Source organism: Drosophila miranda, assembly GCF_003369915.1.
Source record: "Drosophila miranda strain MSH22 chromosome Y unlocalized genomic scaffold, D.miranda_PacBio2.1 Contig_Y1_pilon, whole genome shotgun sequence".
Taxonomy (NCBI): domain Eukaryota; kingdom Metazoa; phylum Arthropoda; class Insecta; order Diptera; family Drosophilidae; genus Drosophila; species Drosophila miranda.
Window position 1 is genome coordinate 32,172,167 of NW_022881603.1, and position 21,946 is coordinate 32,194,112.

At 42.3% G+C, this 21,946-nt stretch overlaps 1 pseudogene; it reads left to right on the top strand.

The window, feature by feature from the left end:
• The window catches only part of LOC117191766, a 55,865-nt pseudogene that overhangs the window by 28,623 nt on the left and 5,296 nt on the right, over positions 1-21,946 (top strand).

Consider the following 21,946-nt stretch of genomic DNA (forward strand, 5'->3'; position numbering starts at 1 on the left):
TTTCTTATCTTTATCCTCGCCACAAACTCTACGAACAAATCTTGTTCCTGTCTTAGAAACTTGCATGTCCACATGATCCAGAATAGTCCTTCCTAAAATGGCTTCAAAAGCAATATCCTCGTCTGGAATGACATGAAATTCTACCTCCATTCCAATCTCATCGATTTTCACTGGTATCGAAAAGCTACCAAAAGTTACAACTTGACTATCTCCAATACCTGTTAAACATTTCTCCTGGCCGATCAGTTCAAGATTTCCAAATTTCAAAAATACCCTCCTGCGAATTAAACACAAATCTGCTCCAGTATCAATCAAACCTTGGAATACCAAATTCGCGTACTTAATATCCTTTAATTCCAACCTGATGGAGTGAAAATACCTGACGGCTTATTGACGACTTCCTTATCTCGAATAATGTTCGTATTCGATCTCTTTTCTTGTCTGGTTTCGACCTTGACATTACAGCTTGCAGCACGGTGTCCTGGTTGGCCACATTTGAAACAACAAAAATCATTTTTGGGACAATCTTTCCTCAAATGCGATTTGTCTCCACACTTAAAACATTTCCTAAAATTCTCTGCCATCGACCCTTTCACCGAACTCTCACTTTTATTACTCAGCGGCCAATTCTTACTCATCGGCTTGGATCCGCCTCTAGCTTTCTGGTAAACATCGATCTGAAATTTAAGCTCCTTTAAGTTTCTAGCTTGGTACAGCATTGCCTTACTTGCCCTAGCGTCTGGTATACCATCCACAAAATATTCGATTAAACTCTCATCATCTAGTTTAATTGGCTTGGCTATCTCCCTTAACGCATACAAAAACTCATGCAACGACTCTCCTTTTTTCTGCTGGCGCTTTTGCAACATTCTATGTACTTCTACGGACGACAGTTTAACACTAAACTCATCCAACAGAGCTGCCTTCAACGAATTCCAGTTACGAATATCACGCAAACTACGAACGAAAGATTTTGCTGCACCAACTAACAACTGCTTGGCATAAATGAATAATTGTAATTGACTCCATTGAACAGTAGCTGCGCATTCTTCTAATTCCTCTATCCATTGATTGATGTCGGGGTTATTAGAACCAGAAAATTGTGACACACTACCTTCCACGTCTTTTAGCGTAAACCAAGATTTATACTCTGCCTGTCGCGTACCTGGTTGAACTGCTACGGTATCATCCTCTGCTGTTACTACGGACTCATCCTCTGACTCTTCTTCATCCTCAACTGGAAAGCCGTGATGTATTAATAGTCTATCTTGCAAATCGCGCTTTCGTCCCGTCGTCTGCAACGCAAGCTCTCTTAACTTCTCTCGCAAATGTGCGACTCTCAGTGTCATTATCTCTTCAACTTGCATCGTGACGATTTAAATACAAAATAATTGATATTAGCTTATATCTAAGAAAATGTAATTAAATCAACTTAAACAACCTTATTACTGCTGGCCTGTTAACATCGATTTCGAAAACGCCTTTAAAGTCGTCACTGTTAACGATCGCTTCTCTGTTAACGCTCACCTTACTATGGGTTTACCCTTGTTAACTCTCGCTTCTGCGCAGAACTTTCCAGACTCCAAATTTGACGCACACACACCACCACATCCAGATCTCGCTTGCCTGTCGATGTCGCTGTTGCCGTCCTCTCTTTGTTGCCTTGCCTTGCTCTCGCTGTTCGCCGTTAACTTGTTGTCGCTTCCCGAATCGTCGCTGCTTCTGCTGTTACAAAATGAACTGCTGCTTGTCTTTTCTTGTAGTTGTAGTCTCCGTCCGACGCAGTACAACACAACAACAATCAATGTTCTTTGATTCTTGCTGTTTGCTGCCGTCGTTTTGTCGCTTCTGCTTCCTTTGGAACGAACGCACTCAGATTGTCGTCTCTGTGCCGCTTGTCTCCTTGTAGCTCTAGCCTCTCAGACGCAATGCACAACAACAACAACGAAGGTTTTGATTCTTGCTGTGTTTGCTGCCGTCTGCCGTCGTTTTGTCGCTTCTGCTCTCTTTGGAACGAACGCGCTCAGATTGTCGTCTCTGTGCAGCTTGTCTCCTTGTAGCTCTAGCCTCTCAGACGCAATGCACAACAACAACAACGAAGGTTTTGATTCTTGCTGTGTTTGCTGCCGTCTGCCGTAGTTTTGTCGCTTCTGCTCTCTTTGGAACGAACGCGCTCAGATTGTCGTCTCTGTGCCGCTTGTCTCCTTGTAGCTCTAGCCTCGTGTTCGCCAAAATTTCCAAATACACGCACAAATCTCACTTGCAAATGTTGTTGTCTTGGGCTTATTTTCGGACGAGCCCCCAATTTGTAGTAGTTTAAGTTGCTTGATGGCAACGAGTAACATTTATTTGATAAGTATGTTGGACTTAAAATTATAACAGCTCCAAGTCTTACAAGTATGTTTGTGAATAATTATATGCGTGTACGTCTGATGCGTGGCTGAACTGACAACTGACTATCTCTCTCTCTTGCTATCGGCTCTCTCAGAGCCGATTACTGCTCTATCCCGACGACACGACGAAAACACGACCGCTTCGTGTCTCTCTCTTTCCTTCGTTTCCTACATGTATATAATTGCTGGAGTCGGCAAACTGTCTTTAATACACCCTCGCACCTATGACTTCTTATGTGGGTGTTGTACTGCCTCAAATCAACTTACAATTTTAGAGTATTTCGTGTTGTGAGTGATTTTCATAGAGCCGGAAAACCAACGAAAAATATTTGAACAGAATATTTAAATGTTGGTTTAAGGAACTGGAAAGTGGAATTGGGAACAGAAGAGAACTTTTAAGCTCAGGAAAAGCCCAAATTGTATGACACTTAAGTGTTTCTTATAATATATACTTTGCTGGCACTTTTGTTGTTCAGGTTGGTTTAGATTAGATTAAAATTGCTTAGGATAGGTTGGATAGGTTAAGATTTCAGATAGAGTGCGTTGAATAACGATAGACCTGATGGTATTTATAGATACATATATGTACAGCTGCGCCGAAAAAAATAGCACCAGTGCACAGTGGGCCAGCGATCCCATTTTTTGACGTAAATTAAAATAATAAAGCTAGAGACTTCAAATTTTGTACACAAAATATTATCGACGTGTTTATATATATATCTTAATTTTAGACCGATCAGACCACGCCCACACCAAACGCCGATAAAAGAAAAGATTCGCTAATACTGATTTTTAACACGTAGTCCATTATGATAGAATATGTTATTAAAATTCTTAAAAATTTATATTTTTACACTTAAACTTAATACTTAGAGGGGGATGAATGTTGAAGTTTTTCAAAGTACAACGAATTTATTATTAATCTTCTTCTACATCTATTTCTATTGAAAATGAATTTTCATTATCGGAATCCGATTCGTCACTTTCACACATACCAGAATAAGTATCAGTTTCTAGGGAAGCATTATTGTTATAAAAAATATTTTCAAAACATGGTGTTTCTAAAAGTTTAATAACAGCTTTCGGCAATGGATCCTTTTTATTTCCACCCAATCTTTTTGTCAGATAGATGCTCGATAAAAGAGGATCAGAGGAATCCATTGCTCTTTGGAAAACATCTGTCATATTGTTGCGTCGTGAATCCTTTCGAGCATGTAATCGTCTGTCACTCTTATAGTATTTATTGCGTGCTTCCGAAGGGTTTTCTCCAAGAGCACCTACTGGCGGTACTGATGCTTCTATTATTTGGAAACCGTGAATTAAAACTTTATGAACTGTTGCCGACATCGGAAACCATGAGTACAAGGACATATATAGTGTAACTATTTCTTGACAATATTTTTTAAATAGTTTTGCATCAGTTGACAGCTGGCAGGAAATCGCAATTAAAATATTTTGAAAATATGTGATGAGAGACTCATCAAGACCTAAGATTTGAGCGAATAGCTTAGGTTTTGAAAAGGCTTTTCTTGCTGTGTTGCCGTCGTTGGTGTTTCCACTTCCATTTTGTTTAGGCTTGTCGACATGTAGAGCCATATTCCTCCACATCTTCTCCAGTATGAGATTTTTCTATAAGCAATTTTAAGAACAAACTCAAATAATCGAATCCATGCGTGAAGTTTACTCATGCCATATTGTAATGTTCCACGTCTAGGCTTAAATTTCGGTGGATCCATATTTCCACTTTCCATTAAATCTTTTGGACTTGCTCCACAGATGGGACATAATTGGCAAGATTTAGTTTCAGCCAAAATGTTCAAAACTTTCCCGTCTAAAAGTGTCATATGCAGATTATATTTTACTGTTATGTTTCTTCCATTTATAAATGTGCAGACATATGAATATAAATCTTTAATTTGATCGTCCAAATTTTTTTTTTCTTCGATAATATGGTCTTTAGTTTCTTTAACAAATTCAAGTTTGATTGGCATACAAAATCTAATAGACTGAGGAGTACGATTTAGCCACAATATATTTCGAATATCATCCATTAATTTGAGAGGAACCATTGTTGTCGCGAAAAGGGATTGGTCAAAAACCATTGGATCGCTGACAAAAAAGTTTTTTCTCCGTGCTTATTTTGTATGCCTCAGTTCTTCGAAAATCCAGTTCGAAAGTGCTGCGGCGTTTCGATTATTCTCAATGTAAATACTGAGCTGCTTTTCATAAGTGAACTCCACCTCACCTACAAAAAAATTAAAATGCGCACACCGGCGCAAAATGGCGCAAAAACAAGTTTTAGGATTATTTTATACACAGCTTGCACTACAATATTACATAATTACTTTCTCGCACAATTGCGCACAAAATTAGTTATTGACCATAAGAGACGGGCACATTGGTTAAGTATTCTCTACCTTTGGACGACACAAATTAATACACACAAAAACATATTCAAAAACATGAGCACAAATTTGTTTAATATAATAACTCTACATACCCTGGCCTTTCTTTTCCATTACTTTGATTTCAGTTTTTGAACTTAGTTTCAATTTGGTAAGCTCTCAAAGTAAACAAACAGTTTCCCGCGTTTTTTACTATCGATTGCAGCTTATCAAACAGCTGACTTTAAAACGTTGCAAAAAGGCCAAGGATGCATTAAAACAAAAAAGATTTTTGATTTTTTTTTAAATTTATGTATATACTAATTAAATGTTAAATTAAAATTAAGTTTCATTGACATGCATTTTTCGAATTAAGGTCGAAAAATGGGGTCGCTGGCCCACAGTGCAGTGGACTAATGTGTCTATATTGACGGATTTTGCTTAAGCAATGGTTCTAATGAACGTTATTAAGACTAATATATAAACTTTAAGGTATAATTTATCGTATCCCAGAGCACTGGTGTGATTTGCAAACTCCAATTAAGAATATTTAAAAAAAAAAGAATTTTATCAGAAATTTGGGCACCAACAAAAATAGCACCAATTTACAAAGAAATCAAAAAACTATAAAATACAAAGAAACTTTTCACATTTTTTTGTAAAATATGTTACTTTAGTTGTATTTAAAGGTTGGCATTTTATTTTAAAACCTTTGGTAGCAACAACAGCAGCTCAACATATTGGCATTAAAACTCACCTAATTTTCGCATCTTTTCCTTGGGATATTGATCCACGAACCATGCAGGATTCTCCAAAGATCATTATTGTTCTTTGGTTCCGCATTAGCAATATATTTTTTAACTTGACCCAAAATATTAGCAATGTGGTTTAGGTCTGGAGACTGAACAGGCCAATCTATTGTACTAAGTGAATTGTGCTCGAACCACTTTCGAGCTTTCTTTCTAGTTCGTTTTGGGTAATTTTCCTGCTGGAAGACACAAAACAACTCTATTTCGTATTCTGCATAAAGCAGAATCCCTGTTTCTTTGATATTGACATAGACATGTTGATCCATAATGGGGTTGTGCCATGTATTGGATCACCTACTTAGTACGAAAATCATGCCCATACGATCTTGCTTGCTCTTCTATGTCTAATGAATTTACATGTGAGTCAGGGGGTTGTATTCTGCATTCGGTAGTCGTTTCACACAAGAACAAGACCCTTTTACACCAAAAAATAAATTTTGGCTTTAGTCGGACCACAGGATGTTTCTCCATTTTCTTTGGCCCAACTTTAGTGCTATTTTGCATACCAAAGTTTTTTTGCCCTATGCCTTTCCGTGAGAAGTGGAATTTTCCTCGGACTACGAGTACCCATTTTACGTTCTTGTAAACAAGATCTAACTTTCCTGGTACTTGACGATTTTTTAGGATCCTTGCTTTAGCTCTGTGGCCGACTGAAATGGTTCCTCCTTGCTCTCACGAACCAGTAGTTTTAGCAGAAATGGGGATATCGCGGCCTTTCTTCCACGTGTTTCTTGTTGGAAACATATTTCAAAGAATTGCTAATCATTTCTTTTGAACAACCGACAATTTGCCACACCTTAGCATAGGTCCTGCCTTCTGAAATGAAAGTTTTGATCCTTTGGCTTTTTTCTTCACTTTAGTGTTTTCCAAGACCCATAACTACTAAAATTTTGTAACTTTCTTGTCACAATCACCTAAAGCCACCGATTTTTAATTCAGTCAAGAACTTAAAATATCAAGAAGCTCAGAAAAGTAGAAGCTTTTACATAAAACAGTTACTGGTGCTATTTTTGTTGGTGCTCCATTTCGCTCCTCTTTCGCAAAATTGCCTAAAGTTATAAGAACCGTTAGAATTGAGAGAGTAAGCACACTTCTCTCAGAGAGGAGACATATAAAGCTACATTATATTGCAGTAAAGTCCAGCAAATGTTGGTCAGTGGTCTTGTTTTGAAGGAATAAAGACGGTCGTCCCTACTGGTGCTATTTTTTTCGGCGCCACTGTATATATAAACCTTAGAGCGGAACGATTATTTATTTATTTATTTATTAAATTAACAAATTATCTGTTAATAATGGTACTTAGATTAAAGGCGGAAAAAGATAAGTTAAAAGTTAGCTAAATTTAAATGATTATAAATATTGCATGCAATTAGTTTAAGAGATAGTTCAGGGGATAGGGTTTGACAGAGGGAGTTATAATTATGGCATAAAACCCTAAAAGGTTCATGATCAGCATAATTAGACCTACATATGGGTAGACGGATAGGCCTAAAAGTACGGGTAGGTCTGGATGGAACGGCCAAGTCAATCTGACCCAAGAGAGTTTGGGAGTCAACAGTCCCAAGAAGGAGCTTGTGCACGAACATTACGCCATTGCATATTCTGCGATGGTGCAACGACGGCAGGTCGATAAGATTTAGCCTAGACCGGTAGGGTGGCAAGATTCTACCCGAGTCCCAGTTAAAGTTCCGAAGGGCAAAAATTAAAAATTGCTTTTGCACGGATTCAATAACAGCCTGCTGCTCTTTATACTGCGGGCTCCACACACAAGAACAATACTCCAATATAGGACGTACTAACGAGATGTACAGTTGTTTCGTAACGGGTCGTCAAACTCCTTGGACCAACGCTTGATGAACGCTAAAACACCCTTAGCTTTATTTACAGTTGCAGCTATATGGGTGTTGAAACACATCTTATGATCAAAAAGGACTCCGAGGTCATTTGAACTCGAAATTCGCTCAAGGACATGATTTCCTAGAACATATGAGACAAAATGAGGAGCGCGACGGTAAAATGTCATAAGTTTGCATTTGGAAAGGTTCAGAAAAAGAAGATTAGTTGAACACCACAATAGTAGTTCACTTAGATCAAGTTGAAGGCGTGTGTGCAAATACCAATCAGAGTAAGAAAGACAGATTTTGACATCATCAGCATACATTAGTGTAGTAGAGTATGTTATAACTTGAGGAAGGTCGTTCACAAATAAAATAAACAGAAGCGGGCCCAGATGACTTCCCTGTGGCACACCTGAAGTAACATTAACAGTATTTGACAACACGTTAGAAAACAAAACACGTTGAGTACGGTTAGAGAGATAGGACAAAATCCAATCTAGAAGATTCGTTGGGAACCCTAATAAAGAGAGCTTTTGAATAAGCAGAGCATGGTTCACAGAATCGAATGCCTTGCTGAATTCCGTAGAAAACTCAAGAAGGTTGGTTAGTCGATGTTGAACGATGTCTGAAAAAACCGTGTTGCGACGGAGATATCAAGCTGCAACAAAGATGTTGCAGTTGCCGGGTGACCAGGAACTCAAGAAGCTTCGGGATGGCGGAAAGCTTTGCGATACCACGATAGTTTTCAATGTTTGATCTTGAACCTTTTTTGTGAAGCGGAATGATGTAGGACTCATTCATATGCAGATTATATTTTACTGTTATGTTTCTTCCATTTATAAATGTGCAGACATATGAAGATAAATCTTTAATTTGATCGTCCAAATTTTTTTTTCTTCGATAATATGGTCTTTAGTCTTTTTAACAAATTCAAGTTTGATTGGCCTACAAAATCTAATAGTACTGAGGAGTACGATTTAGCCACAATATATTTCCAATATCATCCATTAATTTGAGAGGAACCATTGTTGTCGCGAAAAGGGATTGGTCAAAAACCATTGGATCGCTGACAAAAAAGTTTTTTCTCCGTGCTTATTTTGTATGCCTCAGTTCTTCGAAAATCCAGTTCGAAAGTGCTGCGGCGTTTCGATTATTCTCAATGTAAATACTGAGCTGCTTTTCATAAGTGAACTCCACATCACCTACAAAAAAATTAAAATGCGCACACCGGCGCAAAATGGCGCAAAAACAAGTTTTAGGATTATTTTATACACAGCTTGCACTACAATATTACATAATTACTTTCTCGCACAATTGCGCACAAAATTAGTTATTGACCATAAGAGACGGGCACATTGGTTAAGTATTCTCTACCTTTGGACGACACAAATTAATACACACAAAAACATATTCAAAAACATGAGCACAAATTTGTTTAATATAATAACTCTACATACCCTGGCCTTTCTTTTCCATTACTTTGATTTCAGTTTTTGAACTTAGTTTCAATTTGGTAAGCTCTCAAAGTAAACAAACAGTTTCCCGCGTTTTTTACTATCGATTGCATCTTATCAAACAGCTGACTTTAAAACGTTGCAAAAAGGCCAAGGATGCATTAAAACAAAAAAGATTTTTGATTTTTTTTTAAATTTATGTATATACTAATTAAATGTTAAATTAAAATTAAGTTTCATTGACATGCATTTTTTCGAATTAAGGTCGAAAAATGGGGTCGCTGGCCCACAGTGCAGTGGACTAATGTGTCTATATTGACGGATTTTGCTTAAGCAATGGTTCTAATGAACGTTATTAAGACTAATATATAAACTTTAAGGTATAATTTATCGTATCCCAGAGCACTGGTGTGATTTGCAAACTCCAATTAAGAATATTTAAAAAAAAAAGAATTTTATCAGAAATTTGGGCACCAACAAAAATAGCACCAATTTACAAAGAAATCAAAAAACTATAAAATACAAAGAAACTTTTCACATTTTTTTGTAAAATATGTTACTTTAGTTGTATTTAAAGGTTGGCATTTTATTTTAAAACCTTTGGTAGCAACAACAGCAGCTCAACATATTGGCATTAAAACTCACCTAATTTTCGCATCTTTTCCTTGGGATATTGATCCACGAACCATGCAGGATTCTCCAAAGATCATTATTGTTCTTTGGTTCCGCATTAGCAATATATTTTTTAACTTGACCCAAAATATTAGCAATGGGGTTTAGGTCTGGAGACTGAACAGGCCAATCTATTGTACTAAGTGAATTGTGCTCGAACCACTTTCGCTCTTTCTTTCTAGTTCGTTTTGGGTAATTTTCCTGCTGGAAGACACAAAACAACTCTATTTCGTATTCTGCATAAAGCAGAATCCCTGTTTCTTTGATATTGACATAGACATGTTGATCCATAATGGGGTTGTGCCATGTATTGGATCACCTACTTAGTACGAAAATCATGCCCATACGATCTTGCTTGCTCTTCTATGTCTAATGAATTTACATGTGAGTCAGGGGGTTGTATTCTGCATTCGGTAGTCGTTTCACACAAGAACAAGACCCTTTTACACCAAAAAATAAATTTTGGCTTTAGTCGGACCACAGGATGTTTCTCCATTTTCTTTGGCCCAACTTTAGTGCTATTTTGCATACCAAAGTTTTTTTGCCCTATGCCTTTCCGTGAGAAGTGGAATTTTCCTCGGACTACGAGTACCCATTTTACGTTCTTGTAAACAAGATCTAACTTTCCTGGTACTTGACGATTTTTTAGGATCCTTGCTTTAGCTCTGTGGCCGACTGAAATGGTTCCTCCTTGCTCTCACGAACCAGTAGTTTTAGCAGAAATGGGGATATCGCGGCCTTTCTTCCACGTGTTTCTTGTTGGAAACATATTTCAAAGAATTGCTAATCATTTCTTTTGAACAACCGACAATTTGCCACACCTTAGCATAGGTCCTGCCTTCTGAAATGAAAGTTTTGATCCTTTGGCTTTTTTCTTCACTTTAGTGTTTTCCAAGACCCATAACTACTAAAATTTTGTAACTTTCTTGTCACAATCACCTAAAGCCACCGATTTTTAATTCAGTCAAGAACTTAAAATATCAAGAAGCTCAGAAAAGTAGAAGCTTTTACATAAAACAGTTACTGGTGCTATTTTTGTTGGTGCTCCATTTCGCTCCTCTTTCGCAAAATTGCCTAAAGTTATAAGAACCGTTAGAATTGAGAGAGTAAGCACACTTCTCTCAGAGAGGAGACATATAAAGCTACATTATATTGCAGTAAAGTCCAGCAAATGTTGGTCAGTGGTCTTGTTTTGAAGGAATAAAGACGGTCGTCCCTACTGGTGCTATTTTTTTCGGCGCCACTGTATATATAAACCTTAGAGCGGAACGATTATTTATTTATTTATTTATTAAATTAACAAATTATCTGTTAATAATGGTACTTAGATTAAAGGCGGAAAAAGATAAGTTAAAAGTTAGCTAAATTTAAATGATTATAAATATTGCATGCAATTAGTTTAAGAGATAGTTCAGGGGATAGGGTTTGACAGAGGGAGTTATAATTATGGCATAAAACCCTAAAAGGTTCATGATCAGCATAATTAGACCTACATATGGGTAGACGGATAGGCCTAAAAGTACGGGTAGGTCTGGATGGAACGGCCAAGTCAATCTGACCCAAGAGAGTTTGGGAGTCAACAGTCCCAAGAAGGAGCTTGTGCACGAACATTACGCCATTGCATATTCTGCGATGGTGCAACGACGGCAGGTCGATAAGATTTAGCCTAGACCGGTAGGGTGGCAAGATTCTACCCGAGTCCCAGTTAAAGTTCCGAAGGGCAAAAATTAAAAATTGCTTTTGCACGGATTCAATAACAGCCTGCTGCTCTTTATACTGCGGGCTCCACACACAAGAACAATACTCCAATATAGGACGTACTAACGAGATGTACAGTTGTTTCGTAACGGGTCGTCAAACTCCTTGGACCAACGCTTGATGAACGCTAAAACACCCTTAGCTTTATTTACAGTTGCAGCTATATGGGTGTTGAAACACATCTTATGATCAAAAAGGACTCCGAGGTCATTTGAACTCGAAATTCGCTCAAGGACATGATTTCCTAGAACATATGAGACAAAATGAGGAGCGCGACGGTAAAATGTCATAAGTTTGCATTTGGAAAGGTTCAGAAAAAGAAGATTAGTTGAACACCACAATAGTAGTTCACTTAGATCAAGTTGAAGGCGTGTGTGCAAATACCAATCAGAGTAAGAAAGACAGATTTTGACATCATCAGCATACATTAGTGTAGTAGAGTATGTTATAACTTGAGGAAGGTCGTTCACAAATAAAATAAACAGAAGCGGGCCCAGATGACTTCCCTGTGGCACACCTGAAGTAACATTAACAGTATTTGACAACACGTTAGAAAACAAAACACGTTGAGTACGGTTAGAGAGATAGGACAAAATCCAATCTAGAAGATTCGTTGGGAACCCTAATAAAGAGAGCTTTTGAATAAGCAGAGCATGGTTCACAGAATCGAATGCCTTGCTGAATTCCGTAAAAACTACATCCGTCTGCAAACCAATTTGAAAACCCCGGTGGATTAGGTTAGAAAACTCAAGAAGGTTGGTTAGTCGATGTTGAACGATGTCTGAAAAAACCGTGTTGCGACGGAGATATCAAGCTGCAACAAAGATGTTGCAGTTGCCGGGTGACCAGGAACTCAAGAAGCTTCGGGATGGCGGAAAGCTTTGCGATACCACGATAGTTTTCAATGTTTGATCTTGAACCTTTTTTGTGAAGCGGAATGATGTAGGACTCATTCCAAATTACTGGGAGACAAGACTGTTCCAAGGAGAGGTTGAAGAGAAAGGTCAAGGGCTTGCAAAGGGACTGGGCACAGTGTTTTAAGATGCAACTTGGTACCTTATCTGGACCCGCAGAAAACGATATGTCCATAGATGACAAACCTTACAGAACAACGCTTTCCTCGAAAAAGGGCAGAAAAATGCTGTTAGCTTGAGGTAGCTGGTACGGATACGGAGTGGATGCGTTGTAAATATGAGACGAGTACGTTGTTTGGAAAAAGTTAGCGAATAAATTTGCAATACCAACAGCAGAAGCTTCTGTTTTGTTCTGGTAATGAAGGGACGGAGGAAAAACGTTTGACTTGCGCTTAGAATTAACGAACGAATAGAATTTTTTAGGATCACTACGAAAGTTACTACTACATTGTGAAAGGTAATGATTATAACACTGACTATTGACGGCAAGGAACAGAGAGCGAGCGGAGGAGTATAGAGCTAAGGCCAACGTGGAGCCCGAGTTCTGGTACTTTTTATAGAGCCGGGATTTATTATTTTTTAAGTATGACAAATACTTGGAGAACCAGGGAGGCTTGGACGATACAGGTACAGTGATATCTGGCACAAACGTATTAAGGGCGGAGTAAATAGAACTATAAAACGAGTTAACAGTTGCATCTATGTTCGGTAATGAATAAAGAAACGACCAATCAACACGCGAGAGATGTAGATCTAAATCAATAAAGTTTGTTTTGCGAAAACACTTTATGTGACAAGGAGCCATGGAACTGTCAGCACCTCCAGATTGTGTACACTCCAGTGATATCAACAAAGTTGGATGGTAAGGATCTTCAGGGAGAGATATTGGGCTTGCTCTAGATACAGTAGCAAGAGAACCATCGTTAACAAAAACGAGGTCAAGAAGTCTGTCCCTAATGTTTTTAACGGCATTAATTTGGACAAGGGAAATATCCGTTAGCCCATTGATAAAGTCATTATGGCAATTGGGAAACAACAGGTTAGCGTCATCACAAGGCAGCCAAGAAAGAAATGGGAGGTTAAAGTCCCCCATGACAATAATTCGATCATTGCACCCTAATGTAGAAACAACATTATTAGTTGCTGAAAGGTGGTGTAAGTAAAGCTCATCCTCAGACCTGGGAGGAATGTAAGAGCAGGTTAAATAGAAAAATGCGGAGCCAACACGAACTTTGACTGCAACAAATTCAATTCCATGAATGTTATTGAATGGGAATAACTCAGATGAGAAAACAGATTTAACTGCAATCAGAACCCCACCTGCAAAAGATGGGCGGTCCATTCTATAAATAGTGTAACTATCAATGAAAATTTCGTGATCATTGACAGAGGAGTTAAGCCAGGTTTCGGTAAACGCGATGGCATCGAAATCAAAGGACGCGCTATTAGTATGAATTTGACGCAATTTTCCCAGCAAACTGCGAACGTTCTGATAGTGCATGGAAAAATAGTACATCAGTTTTTTGGAGCATGTTCGGTAATTCTTGGATTCGAGTTCGAATCTTTGAGAAGGAACTCATGCACAATTGTATGCTCAGGCCATATTGACGGTTCTAGAGAACAGGATAGTAAAGAATCAGGGAGAAGAATTTTAAAGGATGATATGTTGCGCTTATGTTTAAATTTAGTCACAACTATATCAACATTTATTTAACATCCTCCGTTTTAGCCTCAGGAATAAGACGAGAAACAAATATTGCTTTCCGAGGGACCACTGCTTTAAGTTGAAGTCCCGAGCGAGATCGAGATGGTGGAGCCACTCCTAAAAGAGATCTCGGTACAAGGGCAGAGGAATTGGCAGCAATGGCTGTAGCAGGAATTGGAGTAGGAATTGGAGCAGGAATTGGAGCAGGAATTGGCAAGACGTCGTCAGCAACCAGCACACCCGCACTAGGAGCACTCACCGCGTCAGAAGTGACGGCCACAGAAACTGCAGGGATGGGATTGATGCTGTTGGGGAGTTGGGTGCTCGAAGGAAGCACATTGCTCGGTGTTAAGAACTCCGGAGCCACCGTTGGCGGATTTACAGACAACGGCGTGGCATGACTACACGGAAATGCTTCCGATGGATGAAGGTGGGAGGCAGGCGTACCAATCGGATTAGGTTGCAAGAGATTGGTATCATTATGCGGAATTTTCCGTCTAGGCGATTCGCTCAATAGTTTGAGCCCAAGAAACTGTGATTCAAGGGCTAGAAATTTCTCGTTGAGAGCCACAAATTGTTTCCGGACATCCAGAAACCCAGTTCGAGTCTGTCTCATAAATGTGCGCATTTCGGCCTCAATCTCCCGACAAGCCAGACATGACCAAGACAGGCCCATGCGTTTCGAGATCAGATCATTCAGCCGGCCAAAATTTCCACCACCAGCACATTTTATGTGGGCAAAATTGTCGCACAGCCAGCAGCTAAGAAATGAATCACCAATGATAACACCACCGAATTCACATTTCTTTGCACTGCAAACAATTGCCATTATGGACAGTAGAAGAATCACTGTGCACGAATAAAAGAAGAACGGAGTGAGATAGCAGGTAAAGTAGGAGAGCAGACAGCAGAGCGAGCCAGACAATCAGCTGCAGCGGCAATAATTCAAAGCAGATGATCCAACGAAGTGCAGAAAACGAGCAGTAAACTCACCAAAGCAGAGACACAAAAGAAAAGTCCACAGAGAGGGAGAGTATAGGCAATCCAGAGAGAGTGAGAGCAACAATGCGAGCAGCCCGCTTATGCTCACGAGAGAGTGTGGGCGATGCAAACGCTGATGCGCGAGAACAGTGCACACCGAAGAAGCGATAACGAAAAGCAGACTGGGCAAAAAAACAATAACAAATTGCCTGCACGAGTCCGATGTGTTACGTTGCAATATTGAATTTATATTAAACACTTGTTTACAAACAAAACACTGGTGGTTAACACAAGGTAGAATCAAATTAAAGAGATGCGATAATAAATCAAAACAAAGACACAACAATGTTGTATGATATTTAGGCAAAGGGCGGAGAATGCGGGAGCAAGAAAAAAACACAACCGGCTTAAGCAAGAGCTAGAAGCGAACTTTGATTAGTAGATATTTTTCCTTTCTTTCCGTTTCATTCTACGGAATCCAACGAAGCTCGCCTCCCCGGGCAGAAATGCATTCCTACCGACCGAGGGGCGCTGCCACATTACGCGGCATCAAAACCCACAGCAACAGCAGCATCATAGAGCCAAAGCCCATTCTCCTTGGGTTTACTCCTTGGTTTGGTTGCTCTCTTGCTGGTTTGCCGGGGGGAGGATGGGAAGAAGGGAAAAAGGGGGCGGCACACTTCATTAATCAACCGATGCCCTGCCACATATGGTATATCTGTATACTGTACAATAAGTTTCTGACAAATTTTTATCATTTACAGCAATAAAATAAACACCATAAAAAAAAAACAGAAACAAAAGCGAAACGAAATTGAATTGCAGCAGCAGCAGAGGAGGGGCAATTGATAAAAATTGAAAATTAAATCACTCGAATAGCGACATTTAAAGGGGGGGTTTTTTGGTGCTGGTATCATCTCCTTTTGTAGCATGGCAACTGTTGCTGGTGGCGCCCCAGTTCTCGGACTGGCTTCTGTTTCGATTCGGTTCTGGTTCATAACCATAATTGGGGCCAAAACCAAACAAATTATATTTGTATATATTTTTCGTGTATTTCTTTTGGGCATACACTCAGTCAATCCTTTTCAGCCACAAAAAACAAGCTGCTCTTGAGCTCCAAACACACTTTTCATTATGGTTTATGCGTTTACTGGCCTGCCTTATATGAGCATGCTGGCGACTGGAGGCTGCTGCTGCTGCTGGAACGTGATAAGCTGCAAACAGACTTAAGGCATTTATACGGATACCTCCTATGTATATTTCTCGGTACTAAACATAATCAGGGGGAGCACTCCACATACGATATGCTGATTCTGATGAATGTTCCTCCAGAAGAACCTTAAGAGAGGGAGGGTGCGATCTTGGCTAGAACTGCTGCTTCTTACCAAATTGAAGAGGCAACCAATGTTTGTGTAGCTGGTAATAATAATTATGATTACAATTGCCATAAATAGACGCTGATGAAGGTACCTACAACTGAATCATCAGTGGAATCGAAGGGAATTCATTCGTGCCGTTCGTTTGATTAGAAACTAGTTCAGACATTGGGCTTTGCTCCTCTCCTCTCCTCTCCTCTCCTATCCTCTGGTGGTGGCGTGTCTGTGTCAACAGCACGAGGTGGTATTTACGAGGTGGAGAGAGGGTTTTCTTATCAGCTGCCCCCGATAACAGATACCAAGAAAAGTACAAACTGGAAACACACACAATTAATAATACTTTGGGCACAACTTTGCATTCGTTCTAGGAAATATATCCATAGTTTTTTTTATTGTTTTTTTTCTTCTTTTTTGGCACTACCTTTTTTAGGGCAAAATATTTACTATATATATTTTTGAATTATTTATTTATGAACCTTCTTTATTTTCATGTCCTATTACACACACACACACACACACACACGCAATATATTTACACGCACAAACACAAACACTCGTTGTACATTTTTCGACTTTGATGAATAACCGATGAATACCCGAAAAAAAAAACACACCAAAAAAACCCCCGAAACAAAACAGGTGCCGAATCCTGCCATTCTGATTGTAAGTATTTCCAAATCCAAAACCAAATCCAAGACTAAACGAAAGGTGGATGGAACATGGATGCCATATTAACCCCTATATGTTTTGTTGACCCTCTCCTCTCTTTCGTTATCTATTACGTTTAACCCAATTTTAATGTTTCTATTCCCAAAAATGCGCGCTTTTTATTTGTTCTCCCAATGAGGGGACTGGTTTCTCCCACTTCTCCATATTTTATTTCTAATTCATTTATGTATGTTTTGATGATGCATTTCCTCTCACAAAAGAGTTCCAAGGGGCTCTATGCTCTGTTTTCCCATTTCCTTATCGTATTATTTCTCCTGCTCAAGACCACACATACACTCATCTGTTTAAAATTATCTCTCTGCTCACTGCTCTCTCCTCTTGCCCTCCATTCCATGCCACGCATTTTTAGAGTAGTCAAGAGGCATTTTCGGTAAAGTATGCTCTACTGTTTGTCCCGTGCTCAGTACAATTTTTAGTGTAGTCTTTTGCTTGCTTTCCGTAGATTAATCCTTAGAGAACTGCATGTGGTTGTCCTTGTCCATTGTTTGTTGCATGTTTTCTGTGTTCATATGTACATTGTGCTTTTTATACCCGATACTCAAAATGAGTATTGGGGTATATTAGATTTGTGGTAAAAGTGGATGTGTGTAACGTCCAGAAGGAATCGTTTCCGACCCCATAAAGTATATATATTCTTGATCAGCATCAATAGCAGAGTCGATTGAGCCCTGTCTGTCTGTCCGTCTGTCCGTCCCCTTCAGCGCCTAGTTCTCAAAGACTATAAGCGCTAGAGCAACGATGTTTTGGATCCAGACTTCTGTGATATGTCACTGCAACAAAAATATTTAAAAACTTCGCCCCGCCCACTTCCGCCCCCACAAAGGACGAAAATCTGTGGCATCCACAATTTTAAAGATATGGGAAAACCAAAAACGTAGAATTGTAGAGAATGACCATATCTTTAAGACTGCGGAATCTGAATTGGATCGTATCGTTATTATAGCCAGCATCAAGAAAACAATTTCATTTTTTCTCGCCCTGTCTCTCTCTAACACACACGTAGCATAGGCGGCTTTGCTTAGAGTAAAACATTAGCGCCTAGATCTCAGAGACTACAAAAGCTAGAGCAACCAAATTTGGTATCCACACTCCTAATATATCGGACCGAGACGAGTTTGTTTCAAAATTTCGCCACACCCCCTTCCGCCCCGCAAAGGACGAAAATCTGGGGATATTCAAAAATCTCAGAGACTATTAAGGCTAGAGTAACCAAATTTGGTATCCGCACTCCTGTTAGATCTTACTATAAAACGTGTATCTCAAAATTTCGCCCCACCCCCTTCCGCCCACACAAAGGACGAAAATCTGTTGCATCCACAATATTGCACATTCGAGAAAACTAAAAACGCAGAATCATAGATAATGACCATATCTATCAGATTGCTGAATCTGGATCAGATCAGATCATTTTTATAGCCAATAGGAACAAATCAATTTGCAGTGGCTACGCATCGCCCGACGTCACGCTCAGACTGATTTTCTGTCTCTCTCGCACGCACTCTTTGTCGTGTCGTTTAATATTAGCGGCGTCTGCCGGAGGAGAGCCATACTGACTTAGTATCGGGTATAACCGTAGAGTTGCGGTGTCCGCAGCAACTCACAACGTTCCCCCTCGTTTTGTGTTGCTAACCCTAGACACCGTTAGATCTCTGTAGAACAGGCAATAATCCCATTCTCTTGTGTCCTCCCGCTACTCAGGGTGAACTGGAGCAACAACTGCTGCAAGCGAATCCCATACTGGAGGCCTTTGGCAATGCCAAAACCGTCAAGAACGATAATTCATCGCGTTTCGTAAGTCACAACCACACACGTTTCGATAGAGACTCTTCCAGTAATCCTTGTATTTGTGATCCTTTTTATGCAGGGCAAATTCATACGGATCAATTTCGATGCCTCTGGTTTCATTTCGGGCGCCAACATCGAGACGTATCTGCTGGAGAAGTCGCGGGCCATCCGCCAAGCCAAGGACGAACGTACATTCCACATCTTCTATCAGTTGCTGGCGGGCGCCTCGCCGGAGCAGCGCGAGAAGTTCATAGTCGATGATGTCAAGTCGTATGCATTCCTGTCGAACGGCAGCCTGCCAGTGCCCGGTGTGGATGACTATGCCGAGTTCCAGGCCACCGTCAAGTCGATGAACATCATGGGCATGACCTCGGAGGACTTCAACTCGATATTCCGTATCGTGAGCGCCGTCCTGCTGTTCGGAAGCATGAAGTTCCGGCAGGAGCGCAACAACGACCAGGCCACGCTACCCGATAACACAGTGGCCCAGAAGATTGCCCATTTGCTCGGCCTGAGTGTGACGGACATGTCGCGGGCCTTCCTTACGCCGCGCATCAAGGTGGGCCGCGACTTTGTCACCAAGGCCCAGACCAAGGAGCAGGTGGAGTTCGCTGTGGAGGCCATTGCCAAGGCCTGCTACGAGCGGATGTTCAAGTGGCTGGTGAATCGCATCAATCGGTCGCTGGACCGCACCAAGCGGCAGGGGGCCTCCTTCATCGGCATCCTCGACATGGCTGGCTTCGAGATTTTCGAGCTCAACTCGTTCGAGCAGCTGTGCATCAACTACACGAACGAGAAGCTGCAGCAGCTCTTTAACCACACCATGTTCATTCTGGAGCAGGAGGAGTACCAGCGCGAGGGCATCGAGTGGAAGTTCATTGATTTTGGGCTCGATCTGCAGCCCACCATTGACCTGATCGACAAACCAGGCGGCATCATGGCCCTGCTCGACGAGGAGTGCTGGTTCCCCAAGGCCACCGACAAGACATTTGTCGACAAGCTCGTCTCGGCCCACTCGATGCATCCGAAGTTCATGAAGACCGACTTCCGGGGCGTGGCCGATTTTGCCATCGTACACTATGCCGGACGGGTGAACTACTCGGCGACCAAGTGGCTGATGAAGAACATGGATCCGCTGAACGAGAACATTGTGTCGCTGCTGCAGGGCTCGCAGGATCCGTTTGTGGTGAACATCTGGAAGGATGCGGAGATCGTTGGCATGGCACAGCAGGCCCTGACCGACACCCAGTTCGGGGCACGCACCCGCAAAGGCATGTTCCGCACCGTGTCCCACTTATACAAGGAGCAGCTGACGAAGCTGATGGACACGCTGCGCAACACGAATCCCAATTTTGTGCGCTGTATCATACCGAACCACGAGAAGCGGGCCGGCAAGATCGATGCCCCCCTGGTGCTCGACCAGTTGCGTTGCAACGGCGTCCTCGAGGGCATACGCATCTGCCGCCAAGGCTTCCCCAATCGCATACCCTTCCAGGAGTTCCGCCAGCGGTACGATCTGCTCACTCGGAACGTCATCGCCAAGGGCTTCATGGACGCCAAGAAGGCCTGCGAGAGGATGATCCAGGCGTTGGAACTCGACTCGAATCTGTTTCGAGTCGGTCAGTCGAAGATCTTCTTCCGCGCGGGCGTCCTCGCCTATCTCGAGGAGGAGCGTGACTTCAAGATCTCCGACCTAATCGTGAACTTCCAGGCGTCCTGTCGCGGCTTCCTCGCCCGCCGCAAGTACCAGAAGCGGCTCCAGCAGCTGAATGCCATCCGGATCATTCAGCGCAACTGCGCCGCCTACCTCAAGCTCCGCAACTGGCAGTGGTGGCGCCTCTACACGAAGATCAAGCCCCTGCTGGAGGTCACCAAGCAGGAGGAGAAGCTCGTCCAGAAGGAGGATGAGCTGAAGCAGGTGCGCGAGAAGCTCGACACGCTGGCCAAGAACACCCAGGAGTACGAGCGCAAGTACCAGCAGGCGCTTGTGGAGAAAACCACGCTCGCCGAACATCTGCAGGCCGAGATTGAGCTGTGCGCCGAGGCGGAGGAGTCGCGCTCGCGTCTGATGGCTCGCAAACAGGAGCTGGAGGACATGATGCAGGAGCTGGAGACGCGCGTCGAGGAGGAGGAGGAGCGTGTGTTGGCCCTGGGCGGTGAGAAGAAAAAGCTGGAGCTGCACATCCAGGACCTCGAGGAGCAGCTGGAGGAGGAAGAGGCCGCGCGCCAGAAGCTGCAGCTGGAGAAGGTCCAGTTGGACGGGAAGATCAAGAAGCACGAGGAGGATCTCGCCCTCACCGACGACCAAAACCAAAAGCTGCTCAAGGAGAAGAAGCTGCTCGAAGAGCGAGCCAACGATCTCTCCCAGACGCTCGCCGAGGAGGAGGAGAAGGCCAAGCACCTGGCCAAACTGAAGGCCAAGCACGAGGCCACCATCGCCGAGCTCGAGGAGCGCATGCACAAGGATCAGCAGCAGCGCCAGGAGACGGACCGCACCAAGCGAAAGGTCGAAACCGAGGTGGCGGACCTTAGGGAGCAGCTGAACGAGTGACGCAGCCAAGTGGAGGAGCTGCAGGCGCAGCTGTTGAAGCGCGAGGAGGAGCTCACCCAGACCATGATGCGCATTGACGAGGAGTCCGCCACCAAGGCCACCGCCCAGAAGGTCCAACGTGAACTCGAATCGCAGCTCGCCGAGATCCAGGAGGATCTCGAGGCCGAGAATGCGGCCCGCGCCAAGGCCGAGAAGGTGCGACGCGACCTCAGCGAGGAGCTCGAAGCACTCAAGAACGAGCTTCTCGACTCCCTGGACACCACGGCCGCCCAACAAGAGCTGCGCTCCAAGCGCGAACAGGAGCTGGCCACGCTGAAGAAGTCGCTGGAGGAAGAGGGTGTGAACCACGAGGGCGTCCTTGCCGACATGCGGCACAAGCACTCGCAGGAGCTGAACGGCATCAACGATCAGTTGGAGAACCTGCGCAAGGCCAAGTCCGTGCTGGAGAAGGCCAAGGGTACGCTGGAGGCGGAGAACGCCGATCTGGCCACCGAATTGCGCAGCGTCAACAGCTCCCGGCAGGAGAACGATCGACGACGCAAGCAGGCCGAATCCCAAATCGCAGAGCTTCAGGTGAGTGACGAAAGCAGAAGGCGG